At 46.4% G+C, this 26,517-nt stretch overlaps 1 long non-coding RNA gene across 1 annotated transcript in view; it reads left to right on the forward strand.

Moving 5' to 3' along the window:
• Positions 1-26,172, forward strand: part of LOC142557434 (uncharacterized) — a 193,703-nt gene extending 167,531 nt beyond the window's left edge. The window contains exon 3 of the long non-coding RNA XR_012822771.1: positions 26,115-26,172. This is a non-coding gene — a long non-coding RNA (uncharacterized LOC142557434). The remainder of the gene's footprint in view (positions 1-26,114) is intronic.
• The last annotated feature ends 345 nt before the right edge of the window (positions 26,173-26,517 follow it).

Below are 26,517 nucleotides of genomic sequence, written 5' to 3' on the forward strand. Positions count from 1 at the left end.
GTGCAGCATACGTACTGCACGCCACAAACAGGCGAGCCGGCGAAGGCTTGCCTTGCGGCCAACCATCAAGCAACCTCTCCCAACGATCTGCCGTCCTGCGCGGTCATTCCGTCCACGAGTCAGTCGTTTTTCCGCATTCTTTGGAGCCTTTGCATGCCAGCTCGTACGAAGGAAGTGCACCAGAGAAGCAGCAAAAGCGAATTTTTCCCCCTGGTGATGTGCTGGACGGAATGCATGCGAAAGGAATTGAATCTTCCGGTTAATATATCTCTTAACGAAAGAGGTCGGTAGGAGAAAAAGAGGCAGATTGGTTAGCAGTCCTTACCGTACCACCTTATTTTTGAAATATTCATTCATTCGTCTCTCGATGTAAATTGATGGCTAAAAAATAAATAAACATCTGAACAATAAGGACGCGGATGCGTGAAGGGGCTGAATGACACAAGAGCTGACTGTATTACATAGAAAGACTACAACCTAGCGAGTTGTTGCAAATTCATCATGAGACGTGCATGCTGCGATTCAGCTCTTCATTTGTTATAGTTTTGTTTCCTTCACGCCAAGCTAAGGTAAAGATTAACCGCTCGGCAGCTTCGCAAAGAGGTCTTCTATCACGTGGTTTCAGCTACACTCGTTAGATTTAGCTAATATAATAGGTCGTTAGTCAATGCTGATTTACGAGAGCGATAGTAATTACACGAACGCCGGAGAGAGGCGCGTTTCTGCCATACGGAATGTGATTCTTTTATTGGGCGCTGACCAAGGCGGACGCTGTTCCGTCGCTCATATCAGGCGTACTATAGAGACGCGACGTCCGTATTCACTCGACGTCCGTATTCACTGTCGTATTCACTCATCGCGCCAGCCTTGTGAAGCACCTGGGGCGCAATGTGACGTTTGCGGATGCGAGGTGAACACTGACCACTTATTGTGCCATTGTCCTCAATTTCAAGCCGAAATACAATCTTTGTCCAATACATTGAGGAAATTAGACGACCGTCCCCTGAGTGGACAGACAGTACTAGAGCACCGTCCCCACCGATCATCGGCTCAGAAGGCGGTGAAGGCACTTTTGTGCTTTCTCAGAACCTCTGGTTTGCGCGAGCGGCTTTAACTAAAGTACTGTCCGTACACGTATCTACACCTCCTCTGTCCCTTCCATCTCTTCCCCTTCTCCCTTCCCCCAGCGCAGGGTAGCAAACCAGACTCTTGACTGGTCCACATCCCTGCCTTCCTATATTCCTCTCTCTCTCTCTGGGGCGCACAGGCAGTTGTCTCCCGTGCCGCGTCATGCATTGTAGCTTCCGTGTAGAACACCGCGCGCGAACCTCGGGTGCTGAACTAAGTCTTCTTATCGCTATCAATAATCCGCGTTCGGCCAATTAGGGCAGCTAATTAAGTACTTATTAATAATTCCGTTCCTCATGGGGGACGCGGCACAGGTGCTGTTTCCCAAAAGACATATACGTTTCTGGGAAAAAGAACTGTCCCGGAACTGTCTAGTCTTTTCTAAGAGACTGTGACCTTGCGGGCAAGTGGTAATCATTCTTTGGGAGTGTGAACATTTGGCTATGCAGTGATCTAACCACTTGTTGTTGTTTGCTTTAAGAGGCGCTACGGCTGAGAAACCGTTTGCACTGTCTGCCAGGCAAACACAGCCCTAAACAATACCATCACCGAGACCACTATCACCACCACCACCACCACTGTATCTTAGGTTACATAATAAATTTCTATCGCGGCCATGAACAGTGCGGCATTTTAGAAACTTTAACCTGCCGCAATTGTTCTGCGACTTGTGTATACGGCAGCAAAGTTCACCATTAAATACTCCAGCACCCACGCGACGTACGAACCGATATGAAAAGAATATATATATATATATATATATATATATATATATATATATATATAATTCTTCTAATCGCTCTCAATTATTCGCCTTCGGCCAATTAGGGCAGCTTATTAATATAAAAAGGATACAGAAATATAAATGTTATATATACAATATTAGTCCCACTAGCGTTTCTGTCCCACTAGCGAGTTTCTGCAGTAATCTTCTTTTTTTCTGATACAACGGCCCCATAACCTCACAGGTGCATCACCGGTGTCATTGCGTGCTCCTCCTACAGTATTCGTCTAGCAGCGGCAAAAGCGGATCTATTTTTAGCGAAACTTCAGTTCTGTGTCTCTGAATAGCAAAAAAGAAAAAAAAAATGTGCGTTACACTAAAGGTCAGAAGCTACGACTGAAATTCTTTTACACTTGCGACGCTCAAACAGGATGCTACAAAGACAGACGCAGCATTTTACAAACATTCCAGGGTATCGCCAGAGGACTTACCGTGGTTGATTATGGTAGTCTACAGTGAACGCTTTGGAGTCGACGCAAGAGCAATAATTAGACAATTAATTCGACAGCCTTGCAAAATCGTGCAGAATCTTTGCCCAAAGGAGCCTACAGAACACTCGTAATATTTTCATGTGCACGTAATATTTCTCTGGCACTCATTACAATACAAGGGAACTCAATACACCCCGTTCACAAAATCCACAATGTGTCTCCAGGGTAACGAATTCCCAAAATCTAAGATACGGAAAAATATAACAGGCCTGCTTTGATATTCTCTTGCAGTCGAGCAAGCGTGATTTACCTGGACAAATGCACTAATGTGTCGTCGGCACTCAAATCTCGTGTTTTTTTTTTTTTTTGCTTTTCGTTCTCTCTTATTTGTTGTTGTTGTTATAGCCGTTGTTATTGCTCAACCAAACCTGTCAGCTCTTCATCGGGAACACAGCGGTGTGATTCTCGAATACCGAGCCGTTGTCCTCAAATTTTTCTGACAGCTACTCCTTTGCTCCCCTGCTAAGAGCGGCGCGTTTGCAGCGGTTAATTAGGGCTTCTAGCAAGTGGGTCGCCGTAATCAAGCCGTTTTATCGCCGGCGAGAACTAATCTGCCCCGGTCTCGTTTTTCGTTTTTCCTTCTCTGCAAACGGAAGCCCGCTTCTGGCGGAAGCCCACCGCTAACCAAGCGCCGAAACTATAACGCCCGCGTGTACGCAGTGCAGTTGGTTCGGGTTCATAACTTTCGCGCACGCCACGGTTACGCTGCAGAAGCGAGGAACAACGCTCCCTACCTACGCACCACCGCCGTATTGTCTCGCTTATTGCTCTCCTCTCGCTAAGCCTAATTAACAACAACTCCGCTAGCTGGCCGAGTGAAGCATCGTTCTGCACCCATTACTTAGCGCGCGTGCTCCTAACAGCCAGCCCCGAGTCTTGTTCCTTTCTCCCCCCCCTTCCGCTTCTAGCTCGGTTCTGCTGCGCGTATCTTTCATCAGCATTCCACGAACGAGTTGTACTGCAAGCCGAACCAAGGGCCAATGACGGAAGAGTCGAAAGCCGTACCCTAAGCCTAACCCAAGTTGTAGTATATACTGTTTCAGCTGCGCCTCACAAGTCGTCTGCAGCACTGCCGAAAGTACGAAACGCAGACAGGTAGTATCCTTGCGCGACGTGATACAGTTCCGGGTGTAAGCGGTCGATTATTGGCGGGAACGTACAGCTCTATTTTTGATTGATACGTGATAACTTACAGCGATACGTGACATACTAGGACCTCTGCACATGCACGCGTATACTGGAAAGTACTGTGGCGATGAGCAGACGGCGTGGTGCGGATGAACACACCTCGAGGATCATTCGACCTTCCCATTGGCCAATACCCCTGTCACAAGGGCAAACTAAAGTGCACTTTGAGCAAGCGCCCTTCAGCGCGCCGAGTGTCATTTTGGCCGCGTGCTGCTACACGAGAGAGAAAAGTGTTCTTTAAAATTGGTGGCGATGGCGATCGGGAGCCAGAAGGCAAAGCCTATATTTGTTAAGCTAAAAGTGCGTAGGCAAAAAAAAAGTTTGTTACTGTTAGATTACAATCAACTGAAGTGCACGGGAAGTAATTGATTGCTACCTCAATACTAAGGTTAATCATCACGAGCCAAGACGAGAAGAGACTTGACCAGTCTAGACGACGCATTCCGCCAAACAACTGCGTGCCCTGTACCCGGCGTGGCCGTAAACAGCCCGAGAGCGAGAGTAGTTTCTTGTTCTTTTTCTTTCCTTCCTTTCTATTTTCATTGCAGTGTGACACATTCTATAAACTTGTAACGTTAGCAATAAAAAAAATATTATTAAAGTTACTCCTGGCTCTGCTTTCAACAATATTTTACTTGTTTTTTTACTGATTGCTAACGAGGCTAAGCACTTCGCCGCCGCAAAGTGGGTTCGCCGAAGACACTCGCCGTTACGCGCGCTCTGCAGTAAGTGTCACTGAACGTTCCTGTTTGGCAGCCTGCGAATGACACTAGAGGCGAACTATGCCCGTGTGACAGGAGGTATAAGGAGTCCTGCCGCTTCCAGAGTGCTGCAAACGGCTTGTGAGATGGGGTACAGGAAGGCGGTCGTATACTGATGAGGCGCCTTCTGCACCCGCGTCGTCGTCTGCAGTTGAACTGCGATGTAACGGTACGACCCATAATAGCCAACACTCTTAAGGACTGTACAGTTTCGCTGCACTTTTTTGTCAGGAACGCCGAACGACGAACAAACGCGTGCACCTCCCCCCCCCCCACCGTCCCCCAGTACGGTCTATATATAAACTCGTTATGACTCGGTGACAACGGTGTTCAGTGCCGGAGCAGTAGGCGCGGGGTTCGATGGCTCGGCACGTCTGCCGGATTCTGAGGGGGTGTAGTGCCACAACACTCGCCTGTCGGGCTTTGGGCGACCGTTAAGTAACTTGAAGGAGTTCGCGTGTTACTTGCGATGTGTAGTTAGCGTTTCCCTTGGTTAGTGAAGCCGCTTGCTTCAAGAAAAAAAGAGAAAATAAAGATTCGCAGTTTCGACTAATAGGCGACGCGTTGATTCCTACGGCAAAGTATTTAGGCAACTATACCAAACAAGGTTCGTAGTTTTTATCGGCAGTGAATTTCGCAATAAACATTCGCTTACTAATTAAATTAGAAAACATGGTGTCACGCGCGCACAGGTATGCATGAACGCATCTCACTCGATGACCGCGAGCACTCGCTGTCACAACGCCGGCGTGATGAAGAGCGCCGGCAGTGGGGCGTGAACGCTGCCCTAAATGCGTTCCTGTAACTTGTGGGTGTGTGGCTTCCAGCACTAGAGGCGCGCGGCAAGACATCGCACATAACGCCACACAGCCATCTCGGCTCGGCCGAACGTTGCACCGGCTGCAGATTACCTACAATGTAGTCCGCGCGGACTGCGTATTCACTCAGCCATACCATGCCACCACTCGAGGAGGAGGAGACGCACTCCCCACCACCCCTCTAGCGCACGTTTGATCAAGTTAACGCGCAGGGTAATGCATTAATACGACTCAAATATTTTTTTCTTCTCATTTGTGTCGTTGCAAGGAAGGAAGGAAAAAGTGGAGAAGGAAAGGCAGGGAGATTAAACAGTTTAGCTTAACCGGTTTCCTACCCTGCACACGGTAGAGGGATGGGGCGATGAAAGATGAGGAAGGGAGAGAGAGAGAAAGAGCAAGCACATAGCACTGCACACACACATCGTCCGTTAGAGTCCATCAATCTGGCATGTTACGTGATATCACTGTCACAGCCGCTTGTCCAATCCCGTTTCTTTCAAAAACCGAAATAGTCCCTTCGTCGCCTTCACCTGCGATGTCTTCTGTCGGCGGCATGTGAAAATCGTGTCGAGGGACAATGGTCTAGTGTCAAGGTGCGCTAGAGCGGATGCCAGGGACTGTCGATGAACATTATATTCAGGACAGTCGCACAGAATGTGTTCCAGCATCTCCTCGCAAAGACAGGCATTGCAGAGAGCGTTGTCGGCCATTGCAATGCGAAGTGAGTAAGATTTCGTGAAAGCCACCCCTAGCCATGAGCGATAAAGCAGAGTCGCCTCTCTTCGGCGGAGTCCAGTTGGCATATAGAGATGCATCAAAGAGGGCAGGTGGTATTGACGGTCGCTCCGGTTGGTCTGGTTGTTTGGTGTGCACCATAGAGAGAGCGTGATCTCCTGTGCAAGCACTCGAAGTCTGCTAGCTGCGTCGGATCGTGAAAGCGATATGGCCTCTTCTTGTGCGTCTTCAAGAGCTGCCCGAGCGGCATTATCGGCGTCTTCGTTTCCAATGACGCCGCAGTGACTTGGCAGCCACTGAAACGCCACGTGGTGTCCTTTCTCCTGTGATGTATGGAGTAGGCATCTAATATCGAATACGAGCTGTTCGAATGGCCCGCGACGCAGAGCTGATAGTACAGAATGTAGGGCTGCCTTTGAGTCGCTGAAGATTGACCATTGTCGAGGTGGCTCCCGATTGACGAAACAAATTGCAGCGCTAAGAGCAGCTAGTTCAGCAGATGTAGATGTCGCTGGGTGGTCAGTCCTAAAGCTGATGGTAATAGCTTTTGCTGGGACAAGCATAGCACCGGACGAACACTGGATGTTTGTGGAACAATCAGTATAGATGTGTTCAGTGTCCGCGTACCTCTCGTGCAGAAGAAGCAGAGACAGTTGTTTCAGCATAGGCGACGACAGTTCAGACTTTTTCCCGATTCCTGGTACACTGAGATGGATTGTGGGGCTGATAAGACACCAACGGGGTATCGATGGTTTAGATGCAGCGGTGAAGCCCGAGGGAAGTTTGTCGTTGTAATTGATTATAGTTTTAGAGAGTGATGATTGGTGCCTGTCTGAAGGTAGTGTTGCAAGTTGGTGATAGGGGGCACGTGCAAAATGTCTGATGTGCGTTCTGCGAAATGCGAAAACACCCGTGTGCTTAGATTTAGGTGCACGCACACCCGTGTATATCCGTCCGTGTAGTTGAGGAACAACTTCTAGTCGAGATCTCTTCGCTATAAGGTGGCCATAGTGTGCTGTTCCAAATGTACCAGATGTCGCAGGCCTGTACTATCGTAATTTATTGGTCGTTCCTGTCGCATACTCTACATACCGCCTCCAACTCAAAGTGTGTGTCGCTGCGCAATACAACGTACAAAACGATCGTCGCGGAGCTTACACAAGGCGAAGCAAGGCAGAGGAGGCCGAGCGCCTTGAGAGCAACACAGTGCGCGGCATCTGGAATCGGCATGTTAATTAATGTCCGCCTTCGTAGGGCACCAGAACTGCACCACCACTTCTCTCCCGAGTTACTTGCACCGGCATGCTCTCTTTAGTCTTCGAGACGAAGCGACAACGTGCTTAATTAGCATCGTACTCCACCGAACAATAGCTATATAGTGCGCCGCGTGTAGTTGTCACATCGCGGTCTGAGCGTTGCCGGAATAAATTTCGCATTGTCCTATCTTACTAGCCTTGCAAATAACCGGGATGGCGTCCTGGTTGGCGCGATTGCATGCAAAGCGGGAGCACGTCTTATCCCAGGCACCGTTTCTTTAAAGGCCCGTATCGAGCGCTCGTTTTGCCCTCTTCAGTGTTTCATGTCTGCATAATCGAGCCTGTGTACGTTTGCACCACTACGCACAGAGCTGCACTGCATGTGGAGAGTGAAAAGCCTCAGCCGTTGGTCTTTATCGGGACAGCAGATCTTATTTAAGGGCGTGTCGGTTCAAGATAAGCATTTGACATGCAACACGTGTACGCGATAAAGCCTCACGTGGCAGCTTTTCATCGGACAGCCTTTTCACTTCATTTGTTAGGTCTTTTCTGTCGTCGACGTACCGTGCAAAGTCTGAATACAGAAAAGCGAAGGACTGGTCATCGAAGGTTGCCATCCATCTGTGCAGGTGCTAGATAAGATGGTGCACAAACCATCTTCTCGTCATAATCGAGCGGGCGTTTTAATAGTACGATTTTCTAATGCGAAGCTTTCTATTTTAACCCTCCTTGACATTCCTGAACGTGGCTGGGGCTGCTCCTTTGCCGAATGTCATTCACATACAATGCAGCACTCGTATATTTATGCGGCTTGTATGTATATACAGCACTCTCTGTGCTACTCGTAGAAATGTGTCTGTGGCCGACTGTGTTTTCAGCGGAATCACGTTTTTAAACAAGAAACCGCAGCTAAATATCCCCAGTGCAGCAATGCCGTTTGTTTCACGCGCACATTCCTTTTGTCGAAGCGAAGCTTTTTTTTGTTGTTGTTGTTCTGGACTTCGGAGCGTGTTCGCATATTTGCGCATCGGGTTCTTTCTGACGTGGAAATGTTTCTTGCGGCTATGAACATTCGTGATCTCAGTCGGCTTTTCACCGCGTAAGGTGGACCCTTCCCCTGAGATAGTGCAACGGTGAACTGGGATGATCCCCGAGATGCCGCGATGAAAAAGCGCACCAGTGAAGTCGCGGAGGCAGTGCAATCTGTGATCACGTGGGTCACGTGGTCACGCCACGGTGGCGCTTTCCGCGTCTTGCTCGTTTGCCTCGAACCGCCGTACTTCGAGACAGTGCAGAAGGTGAACAGTTTTTTAGCATTTATTCGACCGCTTCGCGAAAGCTTAGATTCACATAGATTCCAAACTGCGCTTTGGACTTGCGTAATACTTATTTAGCTTGCTTTCAACGACCTGCTTCTCCTTCTTTCTTTCTATATTTGAATTTGCTGATCGTACACGCACGTGCGTGACGGGAGTGTTTAGAAAGAACACGTAAGTCCCAACGCTGGTCGTCGCTTCCAAATATGCACTCTCCTCTATCGAAACAGTCGGCGTTTCCGACCGCTGAGGTCATCCACGTGGGCCACGTGCTCTTCACTGTCCCTCCTCACTGACCTCACGACCCGCATTCCGATTCTTCCATCGATGTTTGCATGGTGTCACCAATTGCTGGGCCAGAGAACTCGAAGCGACTCGACGAGCCAGAAATATCCCGAGATTTATGCAAGCGCTCATTCCATCGAAAGCAGCTCTCAGAGAGGCAACAAGCTAGCGAACGAAGGAAGGATAAAAGAAGGGCGAAAAAAAATATACGCTGACTCGTCAAAATAGCTGTTGTTTTAGGAACTCGGCGCCGCTTAACCGTACTATCACGCTCGATATGCTATCGAGTCATCAAACACGTGACCGATGAAGGATGTTAATGCAGATGATAATGCGACAACACCGATACTTCAAGTTCCATTCGAGACGACATCCCGGACATTCGCGGAGAGGTAAAACAAAAAAGACGATTCTGACGACCTCGCCTCTGAGGAGATACAGGAACAACAGGAGTGTTGCTATTATTGGCGAGTGACGTTTTTCCATAGCGCTACCAACGCACATACTTGCGCTCGATATAGGATAGAATATCCGCCGTAACGTATCATCTTCAGCGTTGTTTTGAGCAGCTACCGTGTATAGCACTCGTGACGCATCGATCGCTCTGCAATTGGGCCGGCAAGGCGCTGGGCGCCAAACACCACCTTCGCGCTCGTCTATAAACTGACTACGGGGCGCCGTTCGAAATTGCGTCTAAATGACGTAAGTTGCGAGAGCAAGATGGGAAGCCATCTCTTCACGTCTGACAGCTACCGTTTACCTTAGGTGATCTCGCCGTCGCGGCGCATCGATAGCTGCAGAGGCCGAGTCACAGATCGAGGAAGAAGGTGAGGAAAGGCTACGTCGTTCACAGCCCATACGACGAAAGAAATGATGGAGGCGACAGACTACAGCTGCAAGAAGGAAGGAATGTCGAATGTGCCTCGACAACGAATCATTTGAGCTCAGTTTAAGCTCCAAGATTTGTAACGCTTGCTAAGAATCAATGTGTCACTCCTATAGGAAACAGATGACTTCCGCTTATGCCGCCCAGTGACGCGTTATTGTTTTTTTGTTTTTTGGACAGCGCTCGGGTACGGTGGATCCCACACGGACGCCACGCTCGACGATGGCGTAGAATTCGACATTTCGAATTTAATGGGAACCCCGATGTCAGCGCCGCGGCTATAACCTTTATTCATTCCTTCGCGTGGAAACCACCATTTCCGGAATTTCCCCAGCGTACGCGCTTGTCATAACCACGCGATCTTCTCGCGAAACGAATTTCCGGAGGCCCTTTCGATTGCAACGCGCTCAATGCGTAATCCTGCAGCGTCGTCACCGCAATATCGCTTTCATTTATCCCCCTGAACGTGCGAGCCATCGATACCGCGCAGCTTTAGTTTCCGGAGATACGTGTTTGTAAACCTTCGAGATGAGTATTGAAAAAGCTCGCAGGCTGGCTTCTGCCGGAAGAATAGATGTGAAGCTGCGGGAGGCTAAAAGCGGCGTGCCTCGGGAAAGAAAAGACGGTTACACTGAAGTGTCAAGGACGATCGATGACCAGGAAGATCGGGAAGGATGAAAACGAAAGACGCTTTCTTCACTCCTTAATCGATTCCTTGGGCTACGTTATTGTGCGCCGCTTCAAAGCGTCGTGTCTTAAAAGGAAAGAGAGAAAGAAAAAGAAAGGAGGGGTGCACGAGGGGGAAGGAGGGGACTGGAATGGAAGAAGACGGCGACGTTTCAATGGCACTTGTTCCGGCTTGTTTTCTTGCTGGGGCGCGTCTATTCAACTCTTTTGTTCGGAAGCCAAAGGAATGCTATGGATGCTGCTACGTGAAGCGTGTAGTCTTCCATTCTTCGCCTCCCGGCCCCTTGAGTACCTGCAAGGCACCACGTGGGTGCCCTTTGTATTCACTTCCCTGCGGTGATGCTATTTTTCATTATTCCTTTTTTTTATGTTGATGCTTGTTGAAGCTGTTCTGCCTGAGCATGTGTACGCAGGCTGCGGGAAAAATAATTTGCGCACCGCAACTGAAGTAGTTGGAAAAAGATCCGGGAAATATGCGAAGTCAAGGCAACCTCTCTGTTCCAGCTTCATTGGCTTTGTTGAAAGAGAATGTATGTTTCAAATCTCCAGTTGCTAAAGGGGAAAAAATAAGAAAGAAAAAGAAAGGCATGAGAAAACTTAAAACTTTATTCTATTTTTTTTTTCTGTCTTGTGTTTGCGTTATCATGATACGGGTCCCATTATCGAGCCGTATATTTACTTTTCAAACTGTATTGCGCCGACACTGCTTATTTTACAACATTGTGAATAGGAAGTCGTATTGTTTCGTTTCTCCAGCTCAAATCTGAAGCCTGCTGTTGTCAAGAAGAATACCGCTATGATTTACAATGTTATGTTTCTCTAAATTATGTTTCCGTTTTGTCTTATTTGTCAGCAGAAGAAAAATATTGCGGATATTTACGCATTAGTTTCTTTTTCGACATGCAAATCTTCTTTCTGCTATGACATTCGGAATCAACGTCTCTTCTTTCATGGCTTGATCTTTCGAACAACGCAAATGCTCACAGTCAAGTTCAATATAGTAAAACAAATGCTATGCACAGCCATCTATCTATCTATCTATCTATCTATCTATCTATCTATCTATCTATCTATCTATCTATCTATCTATCTATCTATCTATCTATCTATCTATCTATCTATCTATCTATCTATCTATCTATCTATCTATCTATCTATCTATCGAATAATTAATTAATTAGTTTGTGTTTTTTCGAGGTGTGGGAGTGTTGCACGGAAAGTCTTACGTAAATTGCTACGAAAGAATACGCTCGCCGCGTGTATTTAGTAGCATTAACCCTTTGTGTTCAGCAAAGAATTTCGTCCAATCTGAGCACTCGTGTGATTTATAGATTAATTAAATAATTAAACAAATAATTAATTACTTACTTAATTAATAATCCAAAGCACGAATCCATTACACTATTCATTACATTAATTAATCCATTAACACAGAGGGTTAATGCCACTAAATACACGCGGCGAGCGCATTCTTTCGTAGCAATGTACGTAAGACTTACCGTGCAACACTCCCACACCTCGAAAAAACACACTGTCGGGTGATTTCGATACTCTCTAGAAGCACAAGAAGATCAAAGATTTTTAGAAGGAGCCATATGAACCAAACAAGCAATGCAGCCAAGAAAAGCGTAGAAAATTGTGCGCTTTATTATTCTTTTTTTTATCGAGGCGCAGTATAAGTGTTAACTTTGCTGTAAGCTTTCAGGGCCCGTATTCAGAAAAATGTTAATGCGCTAAAGACTGCTTGCAAGAGTAGCGGTCAACTAATTGCGCTTGTCGTAATACTATAGCGAGCCTGTCTAAGCAATGGCAAACAGGGCTTACAAACAGGAAAAAGATTTGTGAACCTAATAAAAAAAGTAAGACAACCAAACAAAGCTGGAACGAAAGAGGATTTTCCACCGGAGGGAACCTAACCCAGAACTTCCACATAACGCCTGCGCTGCCGCTATGCTTCAAAGGTGGTGTTGCACATGAATTTGCATAAATGCACAACGCGTTGATACGGCTATAAATCCGCAGCGAAATTGCACCTGATACCCGTCCGTTAGAACCACCACTTTATCCGTTTAGCCCAAATGTCAGCTCTCCATCGGTTGACACGCGCCTCCATCCCTCCGGTGTGCCTGCTAACTTCCTTCCTCGTAATCTTTCTTGGATGGAGGAAGTCTTTCTCTTGGAGAATACGGGGTGGAGCGGCCCTTACACCTTTCATCACCTGGGCCTGGTGTCGAACTCCCGAAGACCCCGTGAAATGCATAAAGCATGTTCCTCCAGCGCTTATAGTGCAGACATTCACCGCCTGTTGTGGCTCTGCCCAAGAACCAGGGCAGCTCGAAAAAGTATACTGAGATCTGCCACGCTATACGAATGGCTATGGGAGTCGACAGACAGTTATCGGCCTTGGCCCGTGAATCACAGGTTCGTTAAACCAGTACCACCACTTCTGCACAAGGAGGATCCCCACGTTTGTTTGTTTCTTTGTTTTTTCATTAAGAACATTGTTTTTCTTAACGAGTTGGCTCCACTTTTCCGTTTCTGGTATTTGAATTTCTGTAGCCTTCTCCCGCTGATCACCGAAAATAGAGCAGTCTACGAATGTGGGACGTTCTAGCGGATATGTGCAGCCTAAAAAAGTGTGGACCGATCCCGAAAGTTGTGCAGTCTGCAAACGTGGAACGATCCTCAAAAGATGGCACAGTAGGAAAGAAAATGAAGCAGTGCGTCGTTCATTCGACTCCTCTCACGCTAGGAGCGAGGCGATAGAGTGCCGTGCGCAGTGACTGGGCTCCATTTTCAAAGCCAGCTCGCTCAGCCAGACATTCTCTTTGTTCGAGTTAAACTGGATCTTAAATCGCCTATTTTTTTTTTTTGAACTATATATCGATGCCGCCTTGCAAGCTTCACAGCAAACAAAAGTTAACGGTGGGGTAGCCGTCGCCGTAGCTCATTTGGTAGAGTGAACAAACACACTTGCAAAGAATACACGCACATAACACGCAAGCGCCCCGACACACAGAGAGAGAGAGAGAGAATAAATGAAGTCTGCTAATCTCTCTCAAAGGGCTCAGACCCACGTGTTCGTGAGTGATATTGCCCTGTGAAGATGGATGGCGCTTCTTTAGGCATCTGTCTTCACCGAAGGGCAAAACGCGACAAGTAATGGCGACACTTTGTCACAAGACGAAGAAACATAAAGAGTCAAAGTGTCGTGGTGACTGAGGAAAAAAAACTTTCCGTTAAGTCTTCTCCGCTGAATTCTACGGAGCTGGCCTCAATGACTTGACACTCGTCAAAGGTTCTTCGGAGGAAGTAATTATAATCTCCCTGCAGGAAACGATGAGTGTGCTGTTTCATGAATGCAGGGGATCAGTCTGCCGGTTCGGTCATATGGCAACGTTATACTTGTATGCTGTGAAAAGTAATAACATAGATTTTTTTTTTGCTTACGTGTACGTTGCGTTCTATTTGCTTTCGGTTTTAGCGATAAGACTAGAGGATCTGAACGGCTTTTTTTTTCTTGGTGGCCACAACAGAATCACGAACCAGACGAGTTGACTGTTGACTCTCGCCCATGTTTGAAGTAGAAACTTAGCGAGAATAAAACCACGGAAACAAGAAAGACGGACAAGGACAAGCGCTTGTCCTTGTCCCGCTTTCTTGTTTTCGTGGTTTTATTCGCGCTAAGTTACTACTTCCAACACGAACCAGACGATTAGTCAAGAGGAGATAGTGAACATAAGTTTTGTAATTTCGAAGCGACGGTTCGAGTTTTGACTGTGCGCTCAAGACTGGTAGGAAAAGGTGGAGAGAGAAAGAGAGAGAGAGAGAAAGTACAAGAGTTTTCGAAAAGCGAAAGATTTACGTCAGTAAAGTCATACTGAAGACAATAAAACAATGCTCATGCAATGGCTTCCCGCTGCCAAGGAAAGGCCCAGCCGTATTCTTTCCCCTTTCTAACGTATCCTGTTCGTGCCCACGATATCGAATTACCACCATGATAAACATGATTTGCGGCTTGCACTTCGCAGTTGCAACTTTTCCCAGTTGTCGCAGGCATGTGTCCCAGACAGCAGCTGCACGTCAGAGAGGGTAGTCTAGCTATGTGTGACAGTAATCATAACCAACGCTAACCTATACTGAGGGGCGTCGCAGTTTCGCCAACTGGTGCAGCGCTTCTATCAAATTGATCAGCAACACGCCAATGCACGATTCCTCTTAAGTTGTGCTGCTTCCTTCGCGGAAACTTAGTAATAATTTTTTTTTAATGCGTAAGCATTTTTATGCCTACTCAGCGAGGAAACCTGTCAAGACGAATCGATACAAAGAAAATAATGTTTAAAACGTGGTTATCATGAAGGCTTCGTTGAAACGTTTGGTGAAGGTGAAAAAAAACACCAACTCTAGAACCACGTATAGGGCCAACTTGGTGCATTCTACGCATCAGAAAAATTCATATTTGTGTGAAAATTTAATGCCAAACACGCCACATTTCCGTTCCGTTTCGGGGGTCGCGGGGTGCGCCTTGTATTCGGGCGTTTGTTCACCGGCCAAAATGCCAGCAATCTATGAGGGCTGATGTGCTTCATGTCGCGCAACACAGGCAGATAAGTAGTCAGTGACTGGATAAGGATGATAAGGAGTGATGAGGAGTTATATCGGTCTCATCACTGTTGATAGGGGTTCGGCGAGGACGGATAAGGTGCTAAAAAGCGACAAGCGCTTACTATAGTGGTTGGTAGAAGAATGAGAATGGGCTGGGGTGGGTTTGGCAGGCTTTCTCATATTATGAACAGCAGGTTGCCATTATCCCTCAAAAGAGAAGTGTATAACAGCTGTGTCTTACCAGTACTCACGTACAGGGCAGAAACCTGGAGGCTTACGAAAAGGGTTCTACTTAAATTGAGGACGACGCAACGAGCTATGTAAAGAAGGATAGGTGTAACGTTAAGGGATAAGAAAAAAACAGATTGGGTGAGGGAAGAAACGCGAGTTAATGACATCTTAGTTGAAATCAAGAAAAAGAAATGGGGGGGGGGGCATGGCAGGACATGTAATGAGGAGGGAAGATAACCGATGATCATTAAGGTTTACGGACAGGATTCCAAGGGAAGGGAGGCGCAGCAGGGGGCGACAGAAACTTAGGTGGGCGGATGAGATCAGGAAGTTTGCAGGGACGACATGGCCACAATTAGTACGTGACCGGGGTAGTTGGAGAAGTATGGGAGAGGCCTTTGCCCTGCAGTGGGCGTAACCAGGCTGATGATGATGATGATGATGACAGTGGTCGGATCAACGTTGATAATGTTAATAAGCACTCATACCGCTTGATAAGGGTCGGATAAAGTCCGATAAGGTAGACAAGGACTGATAAGAGCTGATAAGTGTCGCGTCGTGCCTGGTAAGGCTGATAAGGACAGGTAATTATTGATAAGAATCGAATAGAGCACATTAAGTTCGATAAAAACCGATAAGGGTAGATAAGGGTCGGATATTGTCCCATTGGGCTTATAACGACTGATAAGGGTTGATATAAGCTTTATATGGGTCAGTGTTAGCTTTATATGGGTCGGTGTATACGGGTCGGTGTAACATTGATTATGACACCAGGCTGCACGGAGATGAGCAAGTGGCACAATGCTTACGCATACTTAAGCAACTCCCAGAGAAGCTCCTGCGTGAATTTTTTTCTATTGGGGTGTTTCATTGTGGAAGCAACTGTTAGCAGGCTTTTCAGAATGATTCGTGTATACTATTCGAGGAAACGATAGTAAACACAAATGAACTTTTCTGAGGGGACTTGCTCTATTTGTGAAGTAAATAGCAGGCACGCCCGACGTGACCCACAAGGAAATTTGCCATCGAACTTTCTAGTGTGCGGTGTATGCTTCCGTACTCTTGATGGTTTTGTGGTGCTTTGTTTCGGAACGCACGGTCAATACTGAGAAGCAGTTCGCGTTGTGCTTCTGTATGGTACATTGTTGTATCCGTGACGCCTGGCCAACTGCAAAGGTCAATATGGCTGTGGCCAATGTGTAGCTTCTGTCCACCGTGCACTTTAATCTGTTAGGTACACAACTCCTTGGGCAGGCGGTCGTTTGCGCTTTGTTCGGGTCAGACAGGACAACCTGAACCCCAGATAAATATTGCCGAGTTTGGCTTCCTTGCTCTAACGTCAAGAAGCGCAAAGAATAGATTTGCATTAGTTCAATTCCTCACCTTTTCGCAGTCACAGAAAGCGATAACATATATATATATATATATATATATATATATATATATACATATATATATATATATATCATTATGCACACTAACCTTTTAGCCCACGACAACTACTTTTAAAACAAGCACATAGTTTAAGACGCTTCGCGCACGCTCAAGTAGTGCGCAAACGAAGTTCAAACTCTCTCTTTCGTAACCACCTGACAAGCTACGACACTTTCGGCTCAGCTCAGTCCATAAGAATGACCAGACACATCTTCAGTCTTCGTTCTCATGGGGTGAGCGTTCCTGAACTGAGCGCACACGTAGGAAGCGCGCCCGATTATGTCCTGCGTAAAACGTCGCATGGCGAAAGTGGTTTGTAAACCTAACAGCAACACCAAAAAAACACGCACGAAAGAAAGGAACACTGACAGAAGCGGACAGCCGTTGCTGTGTCCGAACGCGCATGTGCGAAGCAGCTTTTATATTCAACTCTTCATGGAATGAAATCAGTTGTGAGAAAGTGATATTCCATGTCTGTCAGTGTTCCTGTCTTTTGTGTGCGTTCTTTAGCGCAGCTGTTACGCCTGCATTAAGTGACCAACTCGCCCAAGAACTCGTTCTACTGAATGGCTTCTAGAGTTGAGTGATGATGGTATTTTGTAGCTTACGGTGACAACGCGGCTTACCGCCTTGTCACCGTAAGCTACAAAATAGCTTACCAGTGCTTACCGGATAGCTTACCAGTGCCAAACACACATATATATCCTATCAAACACAGACGAAGCGGTAATAATACGGTGCACTAACAAACGCGTTTTGGTTAGCTTTTGTTTCATCGTTCTCTCTCTCTCTCTCTATATATATATATATATATATGTATATATATATATATATATATATATATATATATATATATATATATATATATATATATATATATATATATCACTCTCTATTTAATGACACAATTGAGGAGTCATTCACACAATAATCTTTTTTTAAACAACATGCTATCAGAAAGCTCACCAACATTATTTTGCTCTGGTACGTTTGTTCATATGTTCTCGTAACTTATCATCCGTGTTTTCGTCTCCTTCGTTTTCGCACAAAGCCACATTCGGGCCCAACTCCGAACCACTGCGTTCGCGCTCCCGCAGTAAAACTGCGAACGAACAAAGAGCTAAGCGGGACTCAGAGAAAATATATACCAGTCCAGCTTGCGGGAAGGTAGGCAGAATGGTGCACGAGGCTGGCGGCCAAGGTTTGTCCCTGCCATTCCTCTAGAGGAAAGACAGGAATGTCAAAACCAGTGTGCCTTTTTTTTTTCTAAACATCATGTATTTGTATCGGGGAGGCGAGAGCCCGTCAAGCTGGAAATCTAGCTTTTTCTCTCTGGCTCCCACATCCTTTGGATCAAAAATAAAGGCATTATTATTATTATTATTATTATTATTATTATTATTATTATTATTATTAGTAGTAGTAGTAGTAGTAGTAGTAGTAGTAGTAGTAGTAGTAGTAGTAGTAGTAGTAGTAGTAGTCGCGAGTTTCCGGTTCGCTACCCTGCACTGGGATGTGGGGAAACAGGGACTGGAAAGGGTGGACAGAGAGAGAGAGACAGAGAGAGAAAGAACAAAAAAAGTATTAAAAGGAAGAAGGGCGTTCTGATTAGAGGCGCCCATCCAAACGCACTAGCTCGTGCGAGGCCGTCTCATACAACGTTAAGGCCCGTGTGATACGAAAGTCGGCGAGAACTTCCAGATAGCGCAGGCATGTGCACCACTCGTATGCTTGATGCAGCATATCCATCATTCTCCCAAACGTTGCTGGCGCGTTGAGCAGAGCGGAAGGTGTTAACTCGTGTATCGATTCATATCTTGTCCTACGCCGGTTACATAAGCGTTGGCGAGGTTTCCCAGGCAGTGCTGCGATGCTCCCTTTCTCTTGCCGCCCTTATGTTTCCCTACGGACTGGAAATAAACCTCGAATCGTTAAAGCCCGCCAGGAGGGACCAATGCGGTCTTCTCCCGGTCCATGCCGTCTATAAAGAAAGTACTCAAAGAACAAACGATTTATGTAATTCCATCAACGCGCTCTTTCTGTGCCATCGCAACGCCAACTTATTCCCTTTGGTCCTAAAGGGCCGAAATCAATTGGTCCTTGTTTGTGCTCCATAACAAAGGTCACAATCTCTCCAGTGAGCGTTAGTGGCTCTCTACGTATATATATACACGTAGAGTGAGAGAGAGAGAGAGACATAGCACACGCGGCAGGTGAGAGAACGCGAAGGACAAACTCGGAAATCCAGGGCACGTCTTCCAGGACTTCACCAACCGTGGCTGCAATGGCGCTGTCTCGTGTCAACAGCGAGGAAAGGCGCCCGCGGTGTGGATCGGCGAAAGAAATCGGCCTGTCATGCTGACTGAGTAGCTCCAGACCCGCTCTTGTGTTTTTTCTTCTTTTTTTTTAGGAAATGGGCCTACGAACAAAACGTAATAATGCTGAGAGACTTCCCGTGCTCCAGCAACCTGGTCCTGTTGGCGAGGCAGTCATAGGAAAATATTTACAAACAAAGGGGGAAAGAAAGCAATAGAACCCCACGTCAACGGAAAGGAAGAAAAACACAAATACGGCGAAACAAGCGCTCCGTGTGAACGAGGATTGAATCCTGTCATCTCCTATTTGGTGGAGTTCGGCTCTGTTCGACCGATGCTCTATATCCTCTTAAGATGCGTACCACTTTTGCTACTGTGCTGGAGCTGTTGCCGTGGTTATCTTTTTTTTTTTCTTTTTTTCTGCTTTGACGGATTCTGTGCCGGTCTTTTCAGATTCTGTTGATGGAATTTCAGTGAAAAAGAAATTGCTTGCCTATAGACGAAGATTCGGCGCGTATCATCATGTTTTTGATAAAAGAGAGTGATCACCTGTGTATGAGTTGGCTGACATGTATCTGTATAAAAAAGAGCCCTCTGGTGCTCAGCACCCCGTACGCATGCAGCGAATCCTATTTCTTTTTTTTATCGAAAGGCAATTTCCCAGTCGTTTTGTTGTTGTTGTTGTTGTTGTTGTTGTTGTTGTTGTTGTTGTTGTTGTTGTTGTTGTCGTCGTCGTCGTTGTTGTTGTTGTTCAATAAATGGGAAAGCGAAACGAAAAGCTTAACAACTAAGATGCCGCTATCGGAAAATTGACGATAAACATGACGCAATACAAAGAAAAATATAATGGAATAAAACATAACATTTAAACCGTTCCAATTCCTTAAGGAAACCTTGCTCTATACTATTGAACGTACCACGGAGTTGCACATATGTACATGTAATGTGCTATAAAGAGCCAGAGCATAAGCCTGTGACGAGCAGGTGTTGAACCTCTAATCATACTAAAACACTAGTTATCGTCAATATGAGTTACCGTCAATGTGAACAGGGAGTCGCTCACATTGAAGAGTCATGATTGTAAGTGACAGAGTAAGCAGAGTTTGAGAAGGGCCTAGTTGATGCAGCTTAATCATTCTAAGGCGTTTTGGCAGGCATGGCGAAGCGCGAAGTTAGTGGAAAACAATATACACACAAAAGTGAAACGCAAACTGTCAACCGAGATTTATATTTTAAAAAAAGGAGAAGAAATAAATGCATGCTTTTTCAATGCCGCCGTTTTACTTCTTTAAGAAAAAATCTAGAATCAAGATTTACACAGCTTGGTTTGAGCTTTTCAATTATAAATATCCTTTCTCTAGGAGCCTCCTCTCTTGGACAGTGCCACAGGGATATTTGCTCAACCGTGGAGGATTTTATAATTGCTACAAAGAGATTGTCTTGAATTCTTAAACATTTTATTTTTGTTCATTTCCTCCAGTTAGCTTTACCATTTTCAGTTTTTTAATAAAGATAGCCTAATTTCATCCAAATCTTGGCCAATCCCCCACAGTGGGTGTGCGCCATCGCATAAGGAATACCATACCATACCATACCAATGACTGCCGCTAATGCAGAAGCCTGCGCGCGTGAGCTGTCATTGTCACTTTCTCGTCTTTCTCGTTTTGCTATAAGGTGGTATCGCTTTCATACGATTCAAGTGGAACGCGCGTTAGATGTGATATTTCACCCTTTTATCTTTCTTTTTTCTCTTTCCTTCTCTCCACTTTTTCGTGCACATGTAATCCGCTGCTGCTGATAGCGGCCACAGGTATAATTTATGTCCGTTTGAATGAAACTCCGACGAAACTTCGCGCTTCACTTGTCCTGCATTCCTCGTGTTCTGCTAACTTCGTGTGTCCCCATGCCTGCCCCTGCGCCACAGAACGTTCAAAAGACAACCGGTATTTAAACTGTGGTAAAGAAAGGGCATCGCACCGAAAGTCGAAACGTGTTTCTGAAATGAAAAAAAAGGGATCATGACGTCACTATAGGATTGACTTAATGAATAGAAAGAGAGAGAGAAACAAGTAAAGGCAGAGAGGTTAACGAGACTAACATCATCTTTGCTACCCTGCACTGTGTTAGAGAGGATTTAGGGACAAAAAGAGAGAGAGGAAGTGAGGTCCGACACATGAAGATGCACAAGTCTGCACAGTCACACAGACCTGCTGACTTGATGTTTGGCAGCAATGTTGTAGTCACCTTCTGCGCCAGCTACACGCACAGCCGTAGTCGAAGAATCCTCCTTTACGAAAAGTAACGTTGCATACCGAAGGTATGCAAGCACTGGATGCAGGGCGACAGTACTTCTACGGCGTTTTGAGCTGACAGCGTCTGCAGATTAGTCAGCAAGCATGCATAAGATCATCAACTAGGGACTGCAGCATGACGAATACCATGTTGTTACTGCTTGGGCAATTTCTCGGGGGCTAACGGGCAGTTTGCGTTGTCGCTTTGCCTTGATAGAGGATAGATGGTGCCCTGGCAGGTGGAGGCCAGCAATCAACAGCTGCTCTCCCCGCAGCTTATTTGCCCTCGACATCACTGTTCTTGGCATCCTGGTCGCTGGAATTGTCGTCCTTGATGTCAGGTCTGCTTGGCCTGCGTGACAAAGCAGGTGGTGATGGCGGAAGTGGCATGCGCGTAGTGGAAGTTGCGGGGATCTTTAATGAAAGTCGATGACCGGAACCTCGTCGGCCTCGTTTTCCAAGAACGATCGGCAGCATCTCGGTGAGACGAGTGGTCCCTCACCATCTACTTCAATATGACCGTTGTTTTTATTTTTTTTAATTACCGGACACTTTTTGGAAGACGCATCATGGAGTTTCAGACAGTTGTGGCTTCAGGCAGTTCGGGCACTTCAGAGCTTGTCTGAATAAACGGTTACTGGTCAAAATCGCCCGTGGCAATCGGGAAACTGGGAAAAAAAGTGATTAGAGCGCGAGGTTAGGGGCTACTCTGGAGGACGGCAAATACATTACCCTCTCTCTCTGCTAAAGTACAGTTCGTGTACGGTGAAAATTATCGTGCGGTATCACCACAACGCGTGTTTTAGGTGAGACCATGCTCAAGACTGTGGCGCTCGATGGCATGCTGTGGTGAAGGTCAGCTGTGTTCCTTACTGTTGTCGTCTTTCTCTACAACCCTTTTTTGAAACCCAACGTTTCACATTCGTAAGCGTACGCTTCATGCGCAAGTTGTAAGCCCAAATCCCTAAGCAGTCTTCGGAAGCTTTTCAGAGTCAGTCATGTTCAGTTGTAGAGCAGGCCTACTGTGTATATAATGTAAAACACAACAACCCATTCTTACGTGGTCTGTTAAAGGACAGCGCGAACGAAGAAGACGGGAAACTAAAAACTAGTGCTAAATTAGTTCTTTTTATGTAAAACTGTTGCAGATAATGAAACTGATCTGAAATCTAAACATCTTCGCCGCAAAACAAGATGCAGCTGGTGTGATGCCCGCATATTTTGGCAATGTTTGAATCTCTCCTCCTTCCCATGTGGAGATCTACATATATTTATTAGAGTCCGACGTTGAGGAGTAAAGTTCTCCTTGACCCGACTCTTGCAAGGACGTGAACTGGTGGTGAATAAAAGGACTTCTTATCTTCCATGGACACCTTGAAACGAACTAGCAGAAGAGAAGACAGACACTGACACCCGCCAACTGACAGAGGAATACAGTAAACACAATCATAAAGAGAAAGCAACAGTTCATGTCTTCAATGTCTTTTGGCCAACTGGGGTTGAACGTGCGTGTCCTCGGCAAGAAAGCCACTCAGTCCAGCGGTGACGGGCCGGTGGTCTCGAGTTGCCTGTTCAGGAACCAGTCGGCCCGGGCACTTTTTGTTTTGTCTTGTCGTTGGCGCTTACACTAAGGTACCCGAGGCGTTCTTCATGCTCCAGTTCGGCGCCTGTGTCAAACAGAGCGCACGGGACTTGAATGCAGCTCCACGTGAAGCCGTGCGCTGCGTTAGATAACAGCTGCCAAGGGCGGGGAGTGAGAGAATGGACGAAAAATACTCCCCCGCGTCTCTGTGCTTGGCCCGTGCTGGGATGCATGCAAATGGCGCTCGGGGAGTCCCAAATCTTCTCGTCGCTCGCTTCATTTTCTTTTTCTTTTGCTTCCCGCGCAGAGTTTACTCGGAAATGTTCCTCACGTCGCCTCCACCTTTTGGTTCCCCTTCGTGGCCTCAATAGTTGAAGGTTGCTCAAGTGTTCTCGTTTCTTTTCTTTTGTCTTTGTTTTTGTCTTGCGTTTTCATTTTGAACTACGCATTTCGATGGACAGCTTCCCCAACACCCTTTTTTTTTTGCGCACCAACAAACCCGCGCTTCACGTAAGGACATGCCCTGTCGGGAAACACGCCCCCAGTGTATTTTTGGTGGCTGTCATTGCTGCTTTGAATGCGCGAAGTAGCTAAAGTTTGCTGCTGAAGATTGATACCTTCTGCGCTTGCTTTTTGCGATCCACGATGTCGTGTTTTTTTTTCTTTTCTCCTGTGAATAGGAGTAAGCGCGCACGTTCAATTACAGAGAAATTCCCCAGCACTTTCTAAACAACTACGACATCCTTGCAGAAGTTAGTGCAGCACAACTTTTTTTTATTGCTCTGGTTTGAATCGCTGACACGTGACTGTTTTGATGAAAGATCCGTTTTCTTAATCACTACTGCGTAGAGCCCTACGTTGGAGAGAAGGTTGAAAGGATTGACTGATGTTACTTGGTGACTGTTACTTGGAGCCCAGAATTTACCGTCTTGCCTTTAAACTGATAAAACGATTCGTATGAAAACTGCTGTACTTGAAACAGGTTTTCGTGTCCAGTAGATTCCCAAAATAGCTACGTCCACAAACCAAGGCTAAAGCTACTACAGCGACGTCTATTGCATCATTTCATGCTTGCGCAACTCTTTGGCCCAACGTAGACGGCTAGAGCTCTTAAACTGGTTCTGGAACAGTTGCTTTTCGCTTACGTATGCTTTAGGCATTTGTAATAATTTCAGCGATGCCGACAGCCCAATAGGGTTGTTCATTAATGCTAGAATATTCGCTCTGTAATGATCTCTAGACGGGACGTGGATGGTTCAAAACAATGTGCACAAAAGCAGCGTGATCACTAACCGGCCTATTGGCAGCGTGTTCTCGAAGAGAGGACATAGTCGTGGGAAAAAAGAAAAAGTGCAGTAGAAAGAGAAAGGAAACCCGCAAAGGTTGTGACATCCGCGATGCTAGGCGCCGGCCTATCTTTACTAGACGCAGTAGCCAGCACCACCTGTGCTGTCATCCTCTCCTACAAATACAGCTACCCGCCGTAGTTGTTTAGTGAGTATGGTGTTGGGCAGTTAATCAAGAGGTCGCGGGATAGAATCCCGACTACAGTGGCCCCAGTTCGATGGGGGCGAAGTGCGAAAACACCCGTGTACGCAGATTTAGGCGACACGTTAAAGAACCTCAGCTGGGCTGGTGTCCTCCACTGTGGCGTGCATCATAATCAGATCGTGGGTATGGCACGTAAAACCGCATATTCCATTTTTTTACATATACGAGTAATTAAAGAAAAAGGAAGAAAAAACAAGGCACTCCATATGTTTGCGACAAAGGAAAAGAAGCGTGCAAGAACGTAGCAGCGCACAAAAACAAAGAACGAAAGACAACACAGCTGCACATTGCTTCATATATGCTTGTCCTGTAAAAGAAAACCTCGGGTGATCGTTAGCGTTCCTGAGTGAATCAAAGGGTTATTTTTTGTTTGTTTTTAATTCTCCAATGCTGCGACGTCAAAGGACTCCGGGTGTCTAAGCAAGAACATGAATTAAAAACTCCGGCAATGCACGCAGGTCTCAACACACGTATCACACCAGTTCTCCATTTTCCTTTATCTTGTCTTGCTTTTTTTTTGCATACCTCTAAATAAACAACTGCGGGAACATGAGCACCAAGCCGCCAAATGGGGCTCTTTGAAATTCAAACCGATGTCGCGTGCTTCGCCTTGAGTCGTGAGTGTTTTCCTACCGGGTATGTTCACGTCTCCGTTTATCTTCTCGCTCCACTTCGGGCGAACTGCGCGAGTACGGAACGAAGAGAGTGAAAAAAAAGAGCAAAGAAAAACTCTCAGTGCATTATGTTCGGGCTGTTTTCTCCTTGTTCCCTCGAGCAGAACACATTGCGGATCAACAGTTCCGTGGAGAACGTGACCGCACTGTAAAACTACCGAGCGCAGTTCTTCGTTCCGCGAAGACGCCGGAAAGATGCGATAGTGATTTGAGCCGAGAGAACCACGGCGCTTTCATCCTCTCCGCCAACGCGTTGAAGTATTTTTTTTTCCGACTCTGCGGTAGCCTGAGAAACTACTACGAAACTATAACGAGCTCGGTGGTTCGGGAAAAGAAGCCGTTACTGTTTGCTGTTGTGAGTATGCTTCGTCGCGATTACATTTTTTTCGATCGCTTCTGCGAGAAGTCTTATTAGATTCGTGAGTCTTATTTGGGAGCCGGATGCTTTCTTTTTTATTCCTCGCCGTGCAGTAGTGTAGCCTTTCAGTCACCTGCAGCAGACTTCAGGCACTTCCTGATGAATATTTTGAGCCGGGAAAACAACACAGAATATGTATGAGGCTCTCGCTTAACACGCATTTGCAGTGTGTCTTCCTGTATAGAAGAAACGTTATGGAACGGTTGATTTGTATCCATGCTTTATCTTGTTTATATTTTACTGGTTAGTTGAGGTTCATTGAGTGAGTGAGTGAGTGAGTGAGTGAGTGAGTGAGTGAGTGAGTGAGTGAGTGAGTGAGTGAGTGAGTGAGTGAGTGAGTGAGTGAGTGAGTGAGTGAGCGAGCGAGTGAGTGAGTGAGTGAGTGAGTGAGTGAGTGAGTGAGTGAGTGAGTGAGTGAGTGAGTGAGTGAGTGAGAGCTAGCCATTAACCATGTAGGTGCGATTAATATTTTTTGCTTCGCGAGTTGCTCTTTGTGTCTTGCAAATGCATTGTCTTGCACAACTAGAGTAGTAAACCAGGGCAGTAAACGTGAACTGCGATTCGCAGTTCACATTGCAAGGGAGCGTTGAACTGTTTAATAGAACGAAAAGTACAAGTCCCACATCCGGGCAGAAGAGTTATAATTTCGTTTTCGTTTCTTTTCGTTTCGCACTGCAGACTCCGCCTCGCCACCTGTTGTGAGGAGAAAACGAGACAGACGGCAGAGCGCCCCCTATGCGGCCGCCCCCGAAAGCAGCAGCGACGCCGCATCAGCATCAGCAACCCCATCGAGAGCGACAACAGCATCAGCACAGGCGTCATCGGCATCGTCAGCACCGCCAGCGTCGGGTCCAGGGCCCAGCGGCCCACAGGTGACCAACCACGTGCAAACAAACCACTCTCCACGTCAAACTTTAGCACTAGTAATAACTGTACAAAACTCTGGTGCTGCCATCGTTCGGGTACCATATGGACTATTATTTGCTCGTGGATCTGGCTAATATTCGTGCCTTTGACTTCAGACGTTCTTGTGGCTTTATTGTTTACGCCTTATGGGCCTTCTCCATAGGTGGTGTGCAAA

This window comes from Dermacentor variabilis, chromosome 9 (genome assembly GCF_050947875.1).
Source record: "Dermacentor variabilis isolate Ectoservices chromosome 9, ASM5094787v1, whole genome shotgun sequence".
Taxonomy (NCBI): Eukaryota; Metazoa; Arthropoda; class Arachnida; order Ixodida; family Ixodidae; genus Dermacentor; species Dermacentor variabilis.